Source organism: Podarcis cretensis (assembly GCF_951804945.1).
Source record: "Podarcis cretensis genome assembly, chromosome: 1".
Lineage (NCBI taxonomy): Eukaryota > Metazoa > Chordata > Lepidosauria > Squamata > Lacertidae > Podarcis > Podarcis cretensis.
Window position 1 is genome coordinate 65,484,784 of NC_137170.1, and position 20,147 is coordinate 65,504,930.

At 39.9% G+C, this 20,147-nt stretch overlaps 1 long non-coding RNA gene across 1 annotated transcript in view; it reads right to left on the bottom strand.

The window, feature by feature from the left end:
* Nucleotides 1–20,147, bottom strand: part of LOC307215991 — a 204,744-nt gene that overhangs the window by 161,231 nt on the left and 23,366 nt on the right. The window contains exon 2 of the long non-coding RNA XR_013838852.1: nt 5,249–5,307. This is a non-coding gene — a long non-coding RNA (uncharacterized lncRNA). The remainder of the gene's footprint in view (nt 1–5,248; nt 5,308–20,147) is intronic.

Here is a 20,147-nt window from a genome sequence, read left to right on the forward strand (position 1 = left end):
ACCTCTTATCTACCTCTAATCTATATTTTGAAAGTGTAAGCTCAGAACCTCTTACTGTTCAGATGACCTATAAAAAACGTGGAGGGGAGCTGCTAACACAAAGAGGTTATTATGTGCATTTATAAATACTGTAGCATAAAATGGTCCTGCTTCTGCATGAGAAGGAAGAATGCTATTAATGAAGCATTTATTTTCCTTCTGGGAAGAAGAGGGCAGCTTTAGGAAGGGATGGTGAGGTTTTTTTTAAGCAGGTAAAAAAATGTTTTCTGATAAAGAACATAGAATGGAAACATCACTTCTGATCACGAGTTCTATTTCTTGTCTGTTTTCCATTAACACCTTTCCTTCTAATTAGGTTTTGCTAAATACCTAGGAAAACTAAGCAAGATGCTAAGTCATTGAACATTTTATTCAGCAAAATCTTCAATCACACTTAGTTTTTATATATCCTACCTTCATTTGCATGGCTTTGTACCTTACCGCTTGAGTGTTTCATAGCAAGTCATTCATTAAGCAAGCATTTTATTTCTGTTCACAGAAAAGCTACACACCCTTCCCCCAACACACACACACACACACACACACAGAGAGAGAGAGAGAGACACACAAGCTTTATTATAGTGATATATATTTTGAAACAAATTGACTTCCCAGAAGCCAAACGTGTGTGTGAGAGAGAGAGGGGGGGGGGAGGGAGGGAGAGTGCATGTGTGCATGCATGTGCCCTGACAGAGGTGCACACATGCATGCACATACATTTTAACAGAGGAATGGCAGCAATAAGTTCCTTTTTTGCACATTACACAATCACAATTTGCGTCCCTCCTTATCTCCACAGCATGGGAACTGCTGCAGTGCAACTCCTTCCTGAACCACAGAAATAGCATGAATGGATGCTTACAAGGTAACTTCCCCAGCATAGCATTGTTACCCATGAAAGCTGGGAAAATATTGGCATGGAAACAAGGTGCACATTTTCCATTTTGAGAAAGTATTGTCGGTACTATTTATATAATGACTGCCATGATGGGTTGGCATAACAGGAAATAGCTGCCATGGGTGGATGGCATAACACAAAATGGCTGTCATGTGTACAAGAACAGGAGAAGGGCCACAAAATGGTGCAGACTTCACCTTCCATCACTCCTCACACCCCGCAAACAATGTGGAGGGGAACCAACTACATCAGCCACTGCTGTTATGGCTTGGTCTCTCCCACAAACGCGAGACGACTCTGGCTGTTAATTATTTCAGATTTATTGCTAAAACAACAAACTAGGATGGCGCTCCTCTACTCATCATCCTCCCCAGAAGATGGAGTTGCCCGGGCTGAGCTCCTCCCCGTTCCCAAGCATGAAAGCCCCCACCTTCTTTTCCAATATCTTTCTGCATCTCGGCCACTTTTGAGATCCTATGAGATTAGGGAGAGAATGCTTCCTGCATTCCAACATCTGACTCGCTATTTTTTATATATATATTATATTTTTTATTGGTTTACAAATACAAAAAAAAAAGAAAACAAAGTTGTACATTCAAACTTCTTAATTACATCTTAATTCCATTTTTTGACTTCCCTCAATTTGTCTGAACTTCCTTCATTTTATAACTTTTAACACAATCCTACTTATTATTATTTATACTGGTAGCTTCAATTTCATTGTTTATACTTATTATTAGAGTTTCACATCACAGGGCTTCCTTAAAACTTACAAACGTAATCTGGTTATCACTTAGTTTTTGCAAATATTGAGTAAACTTCTCCCAATCTTCTGTAAATCTTTGGTCTCGTCAATTCCGAATCCTTCCTGTCATTCTGTCCAATTCCGCATAGTCCATCATTTTGGCTCTCCAATCTTCTATTGTAGGCAGCTCCTCTTGTTTCCATTTCTGGGCCATCAATATTCTTGCTGCAGTCACTGCATATAAAAATAACTTCTTCTCTTTCTTATTTATCTCATTCCCTTTAATACCTAGTAAAAACGCTTCTGGTTTCTTAATAAATGTATATTTCAACATTTTCTTCAATTCATTATAAATCATTTCCCAGAAGCATTTTACCATCTTACACTCCCACCACATATGAAAAAGGTGCCTTCCTTTTCTTTACATTTCCAACATGTGTTACTTATCTTATACATTTTTGCTAACTTTACGGGGGTTATATACCATCGATACATCATCTTCATAACATTTTCTTTTATAGCAGTACATGCAGTAAATCTTAAACCATCTTTCCAAAGTCTTTCCCATTCCTCCATTTGTATATTATGTCCTATATCTTTGGCCCAATCAATCATCACAGATTTTACCTCCTCATCCTTCGTGTACCATTCCAGCAATATCTTATACATTTTTGCTAAGATCTTACAATCATTATTTAAGATGTCAGTCTGAAATTTGGATTCTTTATCAGCAAATCTTTTCTAAACAACTCATTAATTTGAAAAAAAATGCAGCCAGTCATTCACATGATTCTTAACTTCTTCAAATGGTCTCATTTTCCATTTTCCATCACTTTTACATATTAATTTCTCATATGTTACCCAACCCCCTGTCATATTGACTTTCTTCACACTCATCGCTTCCAGCGGTGATAACCAATAAGGTGTTTTTTGTTCCAACAAATTTTTGTATCTTTCCCATACTTCAATCAAGGACCTTCTTATAATATGATTTTCAAAACCTTTGTAGACCCGTTTCTTATCGTACCACAAGTAAGCGTGCCACCCAAACCTATTATCAAAACCTTCTAAGTCTAGCACATCCGTGTCTTGTAATTTTATCCATTCCTTTAACCAACAGAGGCAAGATGCTTCATAATATAATTTCAGGTCTGGCAGGGCAATGCCTCCTCTTTCTTTTGCATCTGTTAAAATCTTAAATTTTATCCTTGGCTTCTTACCCTGCCAGATATACCTTGAAATTTCTCTTTGCCAGTTTTAAAAAAATTGCTGCCCCCTTGATTACTGGAACTGTTTGAAATAGAAATAACATCTTTGGTAGCACATTCATTTTTATCGTTGTAATTCTTCCCCAAAAGGAAAGTTTCATTCTTCCCCATACCTTAAGGTCCCTTTTAATCTTATTCCATGTTGGAACATAATTGTTCTGAAACAAGTCAATACTCCTGGGGGTTAACCAAACCCCTAAATATTTTACTTTCTTAACCACTTCTATCTCAGTTTGCTGCTGTAATCTATTAACTAACTCCTGATCAATATTTTTAGTAATTGCTTTCGTTTTTTTCTTATTCAACATAAATCCTGCCAATTGTCCAAACTTTTCAATTTCTTTCAATACTTCCGATACTGTATTCATAGGGTCTTCCAACGTTAATACCAAATCATCTGCGAAAGCTTTAACCTTATATTCTTTTCTACCCACCTTTACCCCTTTAATTTGCTCATTACTCCTGATTGCCATTAAAAACACTTCTAAGACTGCAATGAACAACAATGGTGATAAAGGACATCCCTGTCTTGTGCCCTTGGTTATCTTTATATTTTCCGTTGTCACATTATTAACTATCAATTTAGCTCTTTGGTCCATGTATATAGCCTTAATACCATTTAAAAACATTTGCCCTATTCCCATCATTTCAAATTTTTTTAACATAAATTCCCAAGAGATAATGTCAAAAGCCTTCTCAGCGTCAACAAATATTAACATAGCCTGTTTGTCATTTTTAACATTCAGATATTCCATCACATTAATTATATTTCTAATGTTATCCTTCATTTGTCTGCCCGGCAGGAAACCCGCCTGGTCTTTATGTATTAACTCCTTCAAAACTTTCTTCAATCTGTTTGCTAATATGTTTGCAAATAACTTATAGTCATTGTTCAAAAGCGAGATCGGTCTAAAATTTTTAACTTGACTTAAATCAGAGTCTTGCTTGGGAATTAAAGTAATGTACGCTTCTTTCCATGTCTCTGGTATTTCTCTATTTGCTAGAATGTTATTCATAACTTCTTTCAAAGGTACAAGTAGGATGTCCCTTAATTCTTTGCAATATCTTACACTCAGTCCATCTGGTCCCGGCGTCTTTCCCATTTTCATATCTTTTATTGCATTTCTAATCTCCTCAAGTTCAATCTTCTCATTTAAATTATCTCTTTCATTTGTCGGAATTTTCTGCACCCCTTTCTCTTTTAAATATTCCTCTATTTTTTTAAAAATTGACCTTTTCTTTTCTCTTGTATAATTGTCGATAAAAGTCCACAAATCCTTTTCTTATACCTTTCGGATCATCAATTTCTTTATTTTCCACTATTATTCTATGTATTGTATTTTGCTCCTTCCTTTTTGGAAGGCAGAGAAGATGGGGAGAGCAGCTGTAATCTGAGCTCTGAACAAAGGGGAGACGAAAGACAGGGCCATAGTGACAGGCGGTTGTGTGAAAGCTCCAATAGTGAGTCGGAGGAGGAACATCTGACTCACTATTGGAGCTTTCACACAACCGCCTGTCACTATGGCCCTGTCTTTCGTCTCCCCTTTGTTCAGAGCTCAGATTACAGCTGCTCTCCCCATCTATTCTGCCTTCCACTGTTAACTGTTCTCTCTCTATGCCTGCTTCTTCTTCTCCTGTCACCATCTGAGCTTTGCTGACAACTGCCTTGCCTGCTTATAGAGACAAGTTCTTTGCAGGGGGGGGGGGGTTTGGGTGTCCAGTCATTAATTCCAAAGAAATGTGGACATGTTTAAGGGGGTATGTTCCATGTAGCAGAGGTTGGGCCAGTTCAAACAGGAGCTGAGCAGGAAGAGCAAGCATCTTCACATACATTGTGGATTTTTGAGGAGATATTTACTAAGACTGCTCACAAGTGACATAGGAGGTACTTGAGGGACCACTGCTGCCCACAGGTGCCACGTTGACACCTCCTTATAAGTCTCAAGTAGGTTCACCTTGAACAAGGCAGATTTTAAAATGGCCTGGCCTGATTTCATCTGAGGTGCTAAAGATCAAAACCTCTGGACCTCAAACTGAAACAAAGCAGAACAAGATATTTTTAATTTGCTCAGTCCACAACAGATTGCTGGTCTTGGGTAACTGAACTGGTAATTTCATTATAAACATTTGCGCAACAGACAATTAATGATATAACAAAACACACTTAGTGTGATGCAAATATTTTGTGTCTATTTGCATTTAATTTCATCTCAAGTGTTTGTTTTAGCAATATGTTTTTCATTAACGGTCCTCTTTGAGACATATCAATGATACCATCTGTCTTAAAAATCTACTTACCAAGCTGTCTTCGTTCAAGGCAGAATCAGTTAGATTCAAATGAAGGAATGCAGTTACATCTGAAGGAGAGGGGGGAATAGTCAAGCACATTTCATAACTAAAAAATGCTTGCAAAAAATAAATATCAGTTTATCTTATTCTAGTTACAGTTAGAAGGCCGTAGCTCAGTGATCATCCACAGAATTTGCCCAGAAAGAATCCCAAACTCAGTCCCTAGACTCTCCAGGAAAAGGCACCCTTCCTCAACCTGGTGCCCTCTGATATCTGAATTACAGCTGGATTTTGTGTTATCTGTTTTGGAACAGGGGAACACCCTTGCTGTGGGATGCATGCTTACTGAGGTGCTATATGTTAGTGTGAATCTTTTGGGAATTTTTGGTTGGTTCCGTGTTCCATGGCACTGTCCATCACTTCAGTTTTCATTTTGTTTAAACAATTAAAGATGGAAACGTAATTGAATATAATTTAAAATAATAAATGTACCTTACTGTGGTCTCTGAATCCCTATTTCTGGGTCAGCCTAAAAATGATTTCTTCGGTTCTGACACCTCCAAACCTCTCTTATTATATTATTTTAATTCTGACCTGAAATAATATCTTTATGTACCAGTTCTTCATCTTCAAAGTTAAATGCATATATGTGTATGAATCCATTCATTCTCTTCTGCTATGAATGTTTTAGGTCACTACTGCACAATTCTAGTATAAAGCATCCTCTGCTCATTGAGTCTCTCAATCTTGAGACTTTGTGATCTGTTTGTTTTTTTAATGGCAGAGACCTCTGCCATTATCCAGGGCAGCCAGCTGCCAGTGTCATCTGCAGCAGCTGTTCCTTTTTTCTGCTCATCCTTTCTGAATGGATATTGCTTTGCCATACTGGAAATATGCTCATCCTTTTTTTCCTATGAGTACTGAACCAAATCCCACCCCTTTTTTTTCTAGAAGGGCAAGAGGTTTGAAACTCATTGAACTTGGTGGAGCAGAACTTCAGTGACTGGTGGAAGAAACAAATATGCTAAGATTGCCAGCAATCCATTTTGTGCCTTCATACCTTTTCATTCTTAACTGATGTGCCCTTCAGTGTTTCGGTGCTTTGGCAAATTTCCACTGCACAAGTGAATTCATTAGGATCCCCATAGAAACTTAGGTTAAATGATAAAATACCTTTAAACTATTCAAACTATCAGATGCATCCCATCAAAATACCCAGTTAAACCACAAAAGCTGTCAATGAGAATATGCAGATACCCAGCATTTGCAACCCACACATACCTTCAAATGGCTTACAGAAAGCTCTCTAAACACAATTGATTTCTGTTGGATTCAGTGAGAAAAATCTAGGAAAAGAGCTTTTATTTTTGAAATATACTCAGAGTCCTGTAGTGATTTCATGCTCTTTATTGCAGCTTGTAAAGAACTTTTCTCAAGTCAGAGAGTGGCTATTTCCTATTTAATATAGGATTTGGCCGCATTTTAATGTTCAGCTGATTTTTTCTTGAAAGCACTTTCCTTCAAGTTCACATAGGGCATTTTATTTTAGAAGAACATTGGATGCAATTCAGTCAAAACATTAAGCACTTTAAAGGCCAAAGTGCACCAGAATTCAACAGAATTCAAGTCTAGAGTTATATCAGTGGGACTTACGGTAATTTCAGCTGGGACTCAGGCCTGGTGGCAGGAGGTAGCAGCTGGTGAAGACCCTCTGCTACTGACACCACTGCCCTGGGCTGCTGCTTCTGGCATTCAAGTGAGCTACAGGCAGCTGCTGCTGTAAGACTTCACAATATCTTGTAGTGACAATAAGTCAGCCCAGAGCATTCTCAGAAACTACAAGTGCTAAGTAGAGTAGCTTTCCTCCTCCCCTGCCATCATCTGTCTATACTGGTAAGACCTCTTACCCACTCCTGTTATCCATGGAACAATGATACCTCTTTAAACTGTTGGCTTTACTTTGTTAAAGGCCCTGAGAATTGTTAGGAGACTCCTATTTCCTTCACAGAGCTACAATTCTCAGAGTTCCCTGGGAAGAGGGGTTGATTTTAGCAGATAGCTCACTCCTTAGGGCATGAGATTCTTCATCTCATGGTTGTAGGTTCAAGCCCCATGTTAGGCAAAAGATTCCTGCATAGCAGGGGGTTGGACCCTTTCAACTCAATGATTCTATAAATGTTAAACCAATGCATATATTATATAAGGATTGTTTTGGTGGAACCAAGGAATTACTCGCTTCTCATTGAGAACAAGGAAAGGGACAAGAATTAGAGGGGGGAAATCTACCTGGATAAGACTGACATTGAGATTTTCAAAAAAAAAATCCATTCCTAAATATTGCTCCTTGTAAAATCACCACTGCTCTTTGTTTCGTTTGGTTTTTTTTTAATGATTGAATAGTAAAAAGGTTGAACTTTAGGAAAGAGGACAGGATATATTGTAAAAGCCACCTTTCTTTTGAAATTGTAAAGCAGTCACGACAGGTGATTCATGCTGGCCAGCACGAATAATGTTGCGGTACGTTTGATAACTGGAGGACAGTTTGACAGAACAGGACCTGACATGGAGAGATGTGGCTTGTCAGCCAAGATGCATTTAAATCTAAGGCTCTTGAGAAGATGTGTTTTGCCCTTTAGCAACATCACTTTGGAGAGAAAGAGGGGCAAGTAGAGATGGCGTGAAAAGTTCTTTAAGAGCGGCATTTTGATGGGAACGGTTATTTAACATTCTTCTCAGATAGTACAATTGATCATATTTGGAATCCTCATTTGGGCAAGTGAGCAATTGGGTATACAAGGAATCTCATTTAACTCAAGGCACACCACTGTCAATAATGAAATTATAGCTGACACTCAATCTGAGGAAGCCTTAATCAGCAGACTGTTGGTGCTCAAAATCAAATAGGTAGCAACGCAGCTTCTAAACTGATTGCTGGAGGAGAGCTGATGGGAGTTGAGGAGCATGTGATTCAGGATGAATCATACCCAGTGCTCTTTTTTTCTTAAAAAAAATGTTTTGGGGTGCTCTCATTTTCCTACTCATATTGAAATACTGACCCTCAATGAGGCCAAACTTAGATTCACAAAATGTTTAGGGGTATGCATACCCCTGCGTACCCCCTGAAAAAAACACTGATCATACCTAAGGGATGATAATGACTACTTTGGTTATAATTTTGCTTTCTAAATAATCTTCATTAAATTTCTAATAAGCAAGCAAGCAAGAAAAATTATTACAGCTGTCAAAACAATCTTCATACAAACACAACAATATCAGATTGTCAGCCATCCATGAAAAGAAACTAAAAGGGGGTGGGGACATGAAACAAAACTGACAATAATTATAGGGGAAAGGACCCAAACCAATTAAACAATAGTACTGCGCTGTATACTTTATCCAAAACATCAAGCAGGTATTAATTTCTCTCAGAGGTGACTGAGTGCAAATATATTACAAAATTTATACATAAAAATAAAAATCCTTTTATCATGTGAAAAACAAAGGAGAACCTACATCAACCGAAACCTACTATACACTGTTCATGGGGATCATCCATGCTCTTTTTCCATATTAGAAAATATTATAAAATCAGACCACACCACTTTCTTTGACTTCAAAAGAGGGATCTTTTTTGAAAGGAGGGTTTTGGCCTTTTTTAAAAAAAGGAAACTGAAAGGGGAAGTCATATGGGTCAAATCTCTCTAATATGTTCAGATGTTATTCAACATCACAATAATAGAAGCTATAATGCGTACTGCATATCAGGAAAAAAAACCACTGAGGTGAAGAGAATGTCAGGACCATAGCTGTCAACGTTTCCCTTTTTTTAAGGGAAATTCCCTTATTCCGAATAGGATTCCTCACAAGAAAAGGGAAAAGTTGACAGCTATGGTCAGGACAGGTAACATCGAGAAGAGTACAGGAAACTATTAGAGCCTAGAAAAAAGCTTCCTCCAACTCCAATGAAATGGAACAAAAACTGTGGCAAAAGAAATGCAGGTGGGCAAGAAAGGATGCAAAAATAATCATAATTGAGGAGCATATCACTAAAACATTAACGCCACAGCAGTGAAAATAATGTTAAATATATTTGAAATGGGAAATTGGCTAGGCAGGTAGTTCAATTTTCGGACAAGAAGGGAGTCAAAGGTGCACTAAAGGAGGGAAAGAAGATTGCAGGCAAGCTGAGTGAAATCTTTGCATCTGTCTTGGAAGATCCAAGACTCTGCCTGAGCTAACTTTCAGAGAAAGGGAGTGTGAGAAACTGAGGCATTTAGAGGTGACAAGAGAAAAAGTTCCCTTTTTGACAAACCAAAATCTGTAAGCTTAGCAATCAGGAGATGAGAGGAAAGTTCCTCTTATGGATCAGTAACTGGCTAAACAACAGGAAGGAGAGAGTAGGAGTAAATGGACACTGCTCACAATGGAGAGATGTAACCATTCATCTATATTGGGGCCAGTGATTTTTTAACTTTTTGTTGACCACTTTAAGGTTTCGTTTTGTTTTACAATCAAGCATTGCATAAACTGGTGTATGTCGATGGCTGCTAGCCATGAAGGCTGGGTACTATCTCCATTATGAGAGGCACTGCACACATTTGCTGGCTTTGGGATTCCCACAGGCTGGCTACTGAAAACAGGATGCTGAATTATTTTTATCTTGTTCAATTGATTTAGGCAAGTTGGAATTCTAAAAGAAAGGTTGTACATCTTGATTGTTAGTTTGATCTGAAATATATAAATGAACAAAGAAATCCTTAGGCTATTTGATTACAGGCAGCAATACCCTTTTCTCTCTTTTTTAAACCCCTGGAAGAATTTCCTCCCTTGCATTTGTTGTTTAGTCATTTAGTCGTGTCTGACTCTTCATGACCCCATGGACCAGAGCACGCCAGGTACTCCTGTCTTCTGATGCCTCCCGCAGTTTGGTCAAACTCATGTTAGTGGCTTTGAGAACACTGTCCAACCATCTCATCTCCTTCTCCTTAGGTCCTCCATCTTTCCCAACATCAGGGTCTTTTCCAGGGAGTCTTCTCTTCTCATGAGGTGGCCAAAGTATTGGAGCCTCAGCTTCAGGATCTGTCCTTCCAGTGAGCACCCAGGGTTCCCTTACATACTAACAACTTCTTCTGTCACCAAAAGAAAAGAAAAAAAGCTGAAGCCACCCCCAATCTTGTGCCCTCCAGTTTTTTTGGAATGACAACACCTCAGCCCCAGCCAACACGTTTTCCCAGGTTTATTAGTTTTTGGTCCAAAACATATAGAGGGCAACCGGTTTGGAAGGCTACTATATGGTGTATCTTTTCACACCCTATTTGTCTCTTTTAGTTGCCATCATTTTGTAGACTTCCACATGCCCTGTATCTTTCTGCCATGTTCCCAAGCCTATTATTCTCACTTTGACTTATGTACAAGTATAACACAAAACATTGAGAGAATCAAGCCTGCTGCTAATGGTGTAGTCCTATCCTGGATTTTGTTGTGTGCTAGGATATATGGATGCAGCTTTTATATACATAAGAGAATGGACATGGTGAAAACAGGGCTTTCCTCCGATAGTTTAACTATGACGAATTTAGAAACAAAAATATGGGTAATATTATGGATTTGAATTGCTAACAAGGAGGGCCCTGCTGGATCAGACCAAAGGCCAATTCAGTCCATTATGCTGTTCTCACAGTGCTAAACCAGATGCTCAAGGGGAGCCCACAAGTGGGACCATAGTGCAACAGTAACTAATATTTGAAGGCGCACTACTTCTAATGCTGGAGGTAGAACACAGTTAGAGTGACTTTTAGCCCATTTCCCCTTAAACAGTGCCAAAAGCATTCTCTGTGCTGTGAAATGGACATTTCAAGGTCGTCATGGTGAGCATAATATTGGAAAAACAAAGTGGTGTTAATTTCTAAATAGTTAACTGAACCTATAGTATACATGCCTGTTGCCTTACATTGTCCCCGTTCGATAGAAGAAAGTTTTGACTGAATTGGGTAGCGTTTGTTTGTTTTAATGCATTTCTCCTTGAACTTGCAGCAATCAGTGCATATGCTAAGGGAAATGGATGTGTTTTCATTCGGCTCATGCATGAATGAAGAGTAATGCAATTAGAACAGATTATGATATACCCCATTTGCAAAACATACAGAATCTAAGTTCCCAACCAACAGCAATTATCTTCCTTCTTAATTATCCTCTTGCAGTATATTTCCCAGAAGGAAATGTTTGCTGTGGACGTGAGTACATGTATGTGGTGGCAAATGAGGCAGCAGATCTCTCTGCTTCAGCAAAGCAAAGCCGGTGGAATCCTGTTTAACTGCTCTTTGATCATTCTTATGTTCACATTGCAGTCAAGACATTGTGTCAGCTATATTCTTTAGTGTTGAAACAGAAGCACCGGGGGGGGGGGCTTTTACTTCACTGTCATCAAGTCACCTGTCTGTAGGATGGTGGGCCTTCCTAAACCAACAGCAATACTACTTCAGCTCTGTCAGGAGAATGCCACCATAGCAGCAACAGATTGCACTGTGATTTGGTTCAGACAACCTCCTTTCCCATATTTCCTCTATCCACCTCCCACCAACGTGATAAAAATAATAATTCCATCTTCTTGCCTGAATTTTAGCCTTCATGTGTGTCACATCTTGTATGCTAGATCAATCTAGAAAAGCATCCATGTATCCTTTCCTCAGGGACAGGGGTGGCACTGTGGGTTAAACCACAGAGTCTAGGACTTGCTGATCAGAAGGTCGGCAGTTCAAATCCCCGCAATGGACTCTCCATTCTGCTGAATCTGGAGGGTAATTTTTATTCGGAACTGCAGTAGATTGATTAGACCTCTTGAATTTTCCTTGCACCATCTCTGGAGTTGCTGGTAGTGCCGTAATTCTTCCCATTGACTGTGATCTTCTTCAGCAATAAGACAAATGTCAGCTTTAGCTGAAGTGACTTTGTTCCTCCTGTATACCTGAAGGAGCGTCTCCACCCCCATCGTTCAGCCCGGACACTGAGATCCAGCACCGAGGGCCTTCTGGCGGTTCCCTCATTGCGAGAAGTGAGGTTACAGGGAACCAGACAGAGGGCCTTCTCGGTAGTGGCGCCCACCCTGTGGAACTCCCTCCCTTCAGATGTGAAGGAAATAAGCAGCTATTTTCTCTTTAAAAGACATCTGAAGGCAGCCCTGTTTAGGGAAGTTTTTAATATTTAATGCTGTATTGTTTTCAACACTTGATTGGAAGCCACCCAGAGTGGCTGGGGAAACTCAGCCAGATGGGCGGGGTATAAATAATAAATTATTATTTTTTATTATCATTATCATTATTATTATTTGTTTCCAGCCTTTAATTGGGCTGAAGGCTCTATCTGGCACACATGATTGTTGAACAATAGCATACATTTTCTGCCATCTTTGCAAGAGGGGAGAGCAACTGGGTCATTCCTGGGGGAGGACTCACTACCCACTGGTTTTCAACAGCTGGCCTTCTCAGGCAAGTGGGGCTGTTTTCTGGAACAGGACAGTGACAGGAAAAGGTGAGCAGCCAGAAGAACTCCCAAGCTTTTGCCATGTCTCCCTGCTCTGCATTTGCTGCTGCTATTTCTGTCAGACGGGAGGGGAGAGCCCTTGGCAATATCCGTCACTGCACCTGACACAGCAAGTAGCTTGGGGTATGCTAGCCCATGCAACCCACACTGCTCTGTCCTCTAACACCTGTGTGGTCACTACCTGAACTACCATCTCATTCTGCCTGATGATGAAACCAAACCTCTAGCATCCCCAAATGGATGCCCATATGTATTTTAAAATACATGTGCATGTTTGCTGTTGGGAAGAAGGTGTGCAACATTCAATCACATTTGCCACAGCAAGTGTGGAGTGACCTTGGAAATTTAAATTTGAGAAAAGTAGCCATAGTCTGCAGATTCTGGAACTACCTGCCCGGGCAGTAATGTTTCCAATTGCTGGAAACAGGGCTGGATTTAGGTTTCATGAGGCCCTAAGCTACTGAAGGTAATGGGGCCCTTTATATGTCCTTTGTCACTGTTTTTTGTGTTGAACATATGCTATGTGGCAATTTATGGACCTAACAAACACTGTTGCTGTATGTAGGTTTTATTTTATTTGTTTTTTATCTTATATTTTGGAAATGTTCATCCAGGTGTGTTTTTTCCTTTCAATTTTTGTGGGGCCCTAATCTATAGCTTGTGGGACGCAGGTGGTGCTGTGGGTTAAAGCCTCAGCGCCTAGGGCTTGCCGATCGAAAGGTCGGCGGTTCGAATCCCTGCGGCGGGGTGCGCTCCCGCTGCTCGGTCCCAGCGCCTGCCAACCTAGCAGTTCGAAAGCACCTCCGGGTGCAAGTAGATAAATAGGGACCGCTTACCAGCAGGAAGGTAAATGGCGTTTCCGTGTGCGGCTCTGGCTCGCCAGAGCAGCGATGTCACGCTGGCCACGTGACCCGGAAGTGTCTCCGGACAGCGCTGGCCCCTGGCCTCTTAAGTGAGATGGGTGCACAACCCCAGAGTCTGTCAAGACTGGCCCGTACGGGCAGGGGTACCTTTACCTTTACCTTTAATCTATAGCTTAGGGGGACGCGGGTGGCGCTGTGGGTAAAACCTCAGCGCCTAGGACTTGCCGATCGCATGGTCGGTGGTTTGAATCCCCGCGGCGGGGTGCGCTCCCGTCGTTCGGTCCCAGTGCCTGCCAACCTAGCAGTTCGAAAGCACCTCTGGGTGCAAGTAGATAAATAGGGACCGCTTACCAGCAGGAAGGTAAACGGCGTTCCGTGTGCTGCACTGGCTCGCCAGAGGCAGCTTGTCACGCTGGCCACATGACCTGGAAGTGTCTGCGGACAGCGCTGGCTCCCGGCCTATAGAGTGAGATGAGCGCACAACCCTAGAGTCTGGCAAGACTGGCCCGTACGGGCAGGGGTACCTTTACCTTTACCTTTAAGCTATAGCTTGTTTAGCTTATACGTAAACCCAGCACGGGCTGGAAACCATAGAGATGGAGAGTACTTTTGTGCTCAGGTCCTGCTTCTGGGTTTCACATGGTCATCTGGTTGGCCACTGTGAGAACAAGATGCTGGGCTAGATGAGCCATTGGCCTGATCCAGAAGGATTTTCTTAAATTAGAAAGAAAGAAAGAAAGAAAGAAAGAAAGAAAGAAAGAAAGAAAGAAAGAAAGACATGGGCATCCATATATCTTGAACCATGCACCAACAATTGTTGTTCATAGTTCTTCCAAAGAGCATATGGTGACTGACTTGCACACTGTCACATACTGTTCAACAGAGCAAGAGAACAAAAATAATCTGGAGCAAAATTATGTCATGCTCACATAAGCCTTTTAAAATTCATTTTTAACATTGAGAGAGGGGGAGAAACACGGGGCAAGGGGGAAGGGGCACTGGTTCTCTATTTTCATTCCTGATCTGTTATTGTTATGTTTCCCATATCAAAAGGGGTGGGGGAAGTGACTGCAATGTGATTTGCCCAACCTAAGGGCAATGTCTGTTTTGCTCATCAGGCTATATTTAGAACTGTCACTTGTTAAGAACACTGTCAGCCAAAATTAATTCATAGAGAAGCTTTGCATTACGCACTCCCCCTTGAACAGCAATACTGTAATATCACAAGCAATCAAAATAAAAGGAATGTGTGATCATACAATCTAAACATTGGTTAATTCATAACAGTTTCGTCCCCATTTTAACATTTTGTCTTAATAAGAGCTGTTGCTAGGGAACTCCCCTGGCACATTCCTCTCTAATCCCCATAGGTTTGCACTGCTAGGACTGGTTCAGTGCTGCCTTGCAACACAAAGCAGTCATCACCAGTCAGGTCTAGCTAACATAATACCCATGCTTAAATTCCGATGTTTGGCAGCCAAAGCAGAAAATCTGTTCTATAAAGGTGTCACACTGCACTACACATAACTGTATTGTCAGAAATAATGGTTTGATCCATCAGAATTCAGCTTTGAGACTTGTTATAGCTTAACCATTGCAGATGCAGTTGTTTGTCTCATGAGGTTTTTCCTTTCAAGAGTAAACCTATTCATGCATATGTCCCAATGTGTAGCCCCACCCCTGACACTGTATGTGCCAACTAACCCCACCTTCAGGCATTCACATGCACTGCCACACACAGGGCACCACCATGCAGATGTTTGTGGTACATGAACAGACTGGTTCTGTCTGCAATGTGCAACGAGGGTCTGCATGCCATGGGCCTGCTCCCTGATGCCCTGTTTTCTCTACATGGGACTGGTTACAATGCCTTCACCATAAATGTTGTGCATGCACCATGGCTAGTGAAATCATACTAGTGCAATCCTTTGCTCCCTGATCAGCTGGCACAACTGTTATGTTTGGACATAATGCTAAACAACTGAATAGTTTTAGGAGAACAAGAGTCAGCAAGGCTCACTTTCTTTCTATGCTGTGGCCATGAGAAAGATCTAAAGCTTCTCATTTAGATTAACAGCAGTTTAGTGTGTCATCCAAACCAAAACAGGGTTCATGTTAAGTATGCCTGGTTAAAACAATCTGACTCCATCAATTACACTGGGCAGCAATTTTTTACTTTTTGAATGTTGTCTAGATTTCTACAACTGATTTAGGGTATTTTTGCACTGCTGAATCAGGAAATGGCATCCGTTTCTCTCCATCAGGTCAGGTTTACTGTAAACTGAATGGTGGGCATTGATAAAGGTAAGTACACATAAATTGCAAGTTGCTTCACCATTTTTCAAACTTCAGGGCTTGAACTTCCATTTCTTGGAACTCCAGGAATGCTCAGAGGCAGGGAGGTCTCTCTTCAGAGTCCAACAGTAGTCAGCCATCATGACTGCGTCCCAGCGACCCTGATACCTGGTCTCCATCTCTTTCATGTCCTGATGGAATCTCTCCCCCGCTCATAGAATCATAGAATCATAGAATCATAGAGTTGGAAGAGACCACAAGGGCCATCGAGTCCAACCCCCTGCCAAGCAGGAAACACCATCAGAGCACTCCTGACATATGGTTGTCAAGCCTCTGCTTAAAGACCTCCAAAGAAGGAGACTCCACCACACTCCTTGGCAGCAAATTCCACTGTCGAACAGCTCTTACTGTTCAATGAGTTACTGCTCGTCACTCATTGAACCCAGGTTCTCAGGAAACCGGTCCAAATGTGAAAATAGGTAGTGCATCTTTTTTTTTTTTTTTTATAATAATTTTTATTAATTTTCCACACAGATAATAAACAGCAATATAACACAATATAACTTCATACTCATCGGTTCATAACCTTTTTTCTTTGACTTCCCCATACCTCCCCATCCCTGCATCCTTGTTTAATAATTCTTTAGCAACCCTTAAGTCCATTGTCTTAATTCCTTTTCGTAAATATTTCTTAAGTTTTTTTTTTTGTTTACTGCTGCAATTCTTTACTTCTTACCCCCTGACATCTTAACATTCCTCAATTTTACAATTATTTTTGAGATATATTTTGAAATTCTTCCAATCCTCTTCCACTGTCTCTTTCCCCTGGTCCCGGATTCTGCCCGTCATCTCGGCCAGTCCCATAAAATCAATCACCTTTGTTTGCCATTCTTCCAGAGTAGGTAATTCTTGCGTCTTCCAATACTTTGCCAGTAGAATTCTTGCTGCTGTAGTGGCATACATAAAGAAAGTCCTATCCTTTCTTAACACCACTTGGCCCACCATACCCAAAAGGAAAGCCTCTGGTTTCTTAGGAAAAGTCCACTTAAGGACCTTCTTAGTTTCATTATAGATCATTTCCCAGAAAGCTTTAACCTTTGGGCAGGTCCACCAAAGGTGGTAGAAAGTGCCTTCAGTCTCATTACATTTCCAACACTTATTATTAGGCAAATGATAAATCTTTGCTAGCTTGACTGGGGTCATGTACCACCGGTAGATCATTTTCATAATATTTTCTTTTAAAGCATTACATGCAGTAAATTTAATACCGGTGGTCCATAATTGTTCCCAGTCAGCAAACATGATATCATGACCTATATCTTGTGCCCATTTGATCATAGCTGATTTCACCGTTTCATCCTGTGTATTCCATTTTAACAGCAAGTTATACATTCTTGATAAATTCTTAGTATTGGGTTCCAACAATTCTGTTTCTAATTTTGACTTCTCTTTCTGAAATCCTATTTTCCTGTCCTGTTTAAACGTCTCATTTATCTGATAGTAATGCAACCAATCTCGAACCTTAGGTTTTAGTTTCTCATAACTCTGAAGTTTCACCCTTTCACCATCGTATTCTATGATCTCATGATATTTTGGCCATTTAGAATCCATATTAAGCTTTTTTACTTCCCTAGCTTCCATTGGTGACACCCACCTAGGGGTTTTACTTTCCAACAAATCTTTGTATCTAATCCAAACGTTGTACAATGCTTTCCTTACAATATGGTTTTTAAAACTTTTATACACCTTTACCTTGTCATACCATAAATATGCATGCCAACCAAAACTATTGTCATACCCTTCCAGATCCAAAATGTCAGTATTCTCAAGAAGTAGCCAGTGTTTCAACCAGCAGAAAGCTGCTGATTCATAATAAAGTCTTAAGTCCGGCAGGGCAAACCCCCCTCTATCCTTTGCATCAGTTAAAATCTTAAATTTAATTCTGGGCTTTTTGCCCTGCCAGACAAATTTTGATATGTCTTTCTGCCACTTCTTGAAACAGTCCATCTTGTCCACAATCTGCAACGTCTGGAATAAAAACAGCATTCTAGGCAATACATTCATCTTTATAGTAGCGATTCGGCCTAACAAGGAAAGTTTCAGCCTTGACCATATTTCCAGATCCTTTTTAACTTCTGACCAACATTTTTCATAATTATCCTTAAATAAGTTCACATTCTTGGATGTTAAGTTTACCCCCAGGTATTTTACCCTTTTTGTAATTTCCAAACCTGTTTCATTCTGAAAACTCTCTCTTTCTTCCATTGTTAAATTTTTTTCCAACACTTTCGTTTTTTGTCTATTCAATTTAAAACCTGCTACTCGACCAAATGTTTCAATTAGTTCTAATACTCTTTTAGTACTAGTGTCTGGCTGTTGCAAAGTCAATACTAGGTCATCTGCAAATGCTCTTAATTTATAATGTCTAACTCCGACCTGAACTCCTTTAACCAACTGGTCCTTTCTAATCATGTTTAACAAAACCTCCAGGACCGATATAAAAAGCAAAGGGGATATTGGGCAGCCCTGTCGTGTACCTTTTTCTATAGGTATTTCTTCTGTTACCACGTTATTTACAATTAATTTGGCCTTTTGTTGAGAGTATATTGCACCTATACCGTTTTCAAAACCTTGTCCTACCCCCATCCCTTGGAGATTCTTTTTCATAAAAGTCCAACAAATGTTGTCAAAGGCTTTCTCCGCGTCCACAAAAATCAAAACTGCTTTCCTATTAATGTCAACATCCAGCAGCTCCAAAATGTCTATAATGTTCCTCACATTGTCTGACATGTGTCTACCTGGGAGAAAGCCTGTTTGGTCCTTATGAATCTCTTCTGCCAACACTCTTTTCAATCTTTTTGCCAAAATGTCTGCAAAAATTTTGTAATCCACATTGAGTAAAGATATAGGGCGGTAGTTTTTAACCTGGTTCTTCTCAGTCTCTGTTTTCGGTATAAGTGAGATGAAAGCCTCTTTCCACGATTCAGGTGCCTTTTTCCCCTTCAAAATTTCATTGCAAACTTCCTTCAATGGTTGTATCAGCCATTCTTTCAGCATTTTGTAGTATTTGGCCGTCAGGCCATCTGGTCCTGGTGATTTTCCCAATTTCATATTTTAAATGGCACCCTCTATTTCTTGTTCTGTTATTTCCTCGTTTAAGATCCTTTTACTTTGTTCTGAGATTTTTGGTAAACCGTATTTTCTGATGAATTCTTCTATTTCTTGCTCGTTGGTTGGCCCTTGTGCATACAATTTCTTAAAAAAGCTTTGAAAACAATTGTTGATCTCGTTGGGTTTGTGGATAATCTTTCCATCCATTTCTAAACTTGTTACCGTATTCATTTTCTGCCTTTTTTTCAATTGCCATGACAGAAGTTTCCCACATTTATCCACTGATTCAAAAGTTTTTTGTCTCATTTGCTTTATCTTCCATTCTATTTGTTGGTTCATGAGTTCCATGTATTGCATCTGATGAAACTTTATTTCTCTCAAAATCTCATGAGACTTTGGTTTGGACCTCAACTTCTTCTCTCCTTCTTTTATTTTTTCTAAGATTTTTTCCTTCTTTTCATTTTGTTGCTTCCTCTTAATAGAATTTTGTTGAATCAGGAAACCTCGCATCACGGCTTTGCTTGCGTCCCAAATTATTCTTTTTTCCACATCTGTTTTCCTGTTGATCTCAAAGTAATCTTTTAATGTTTTAAGGGCCTTCTTATGGATCTCTTCGTCCTTGAATAGGGTGTCATTCATTCTCCATCTAAAGGAACCAGTTGTTGTTAGTTTCATCTCCATCTTGACCGCATTATGGTCGGAGCACGTTTTTGGGCAGATTTCTACTTTTTTTGTTCTTGACGCCAGACTACTAGAAATCCAAATTTGGTCTATTCTTGTCCATGTCATTTTTGCTTCTGAGAAGAAAGTTCCCTCTCTCTCTAAAGGATTCTTTGTTCTCCAAATGTCAATCAAGTCCATTGTTTCAGTCATTTCAAAAAAGATCCTTGGTAGTCTCCCTTCTTTCGAGATCACTTGTCTCTGTGCTTTGTCCATGTTTGTTGAGACAACTCCATTCATATCTCCCATCATTAGGATTTTATAATCTAAAAAGTCAACTAATGTCTCATGCAACTTCCTAAAAAATTCAGCCTTCCCTTCATTTGGGGCATAAACTCCCACAATTAATATCTTTTCTCCTTGAATTTGTATTTCAATTG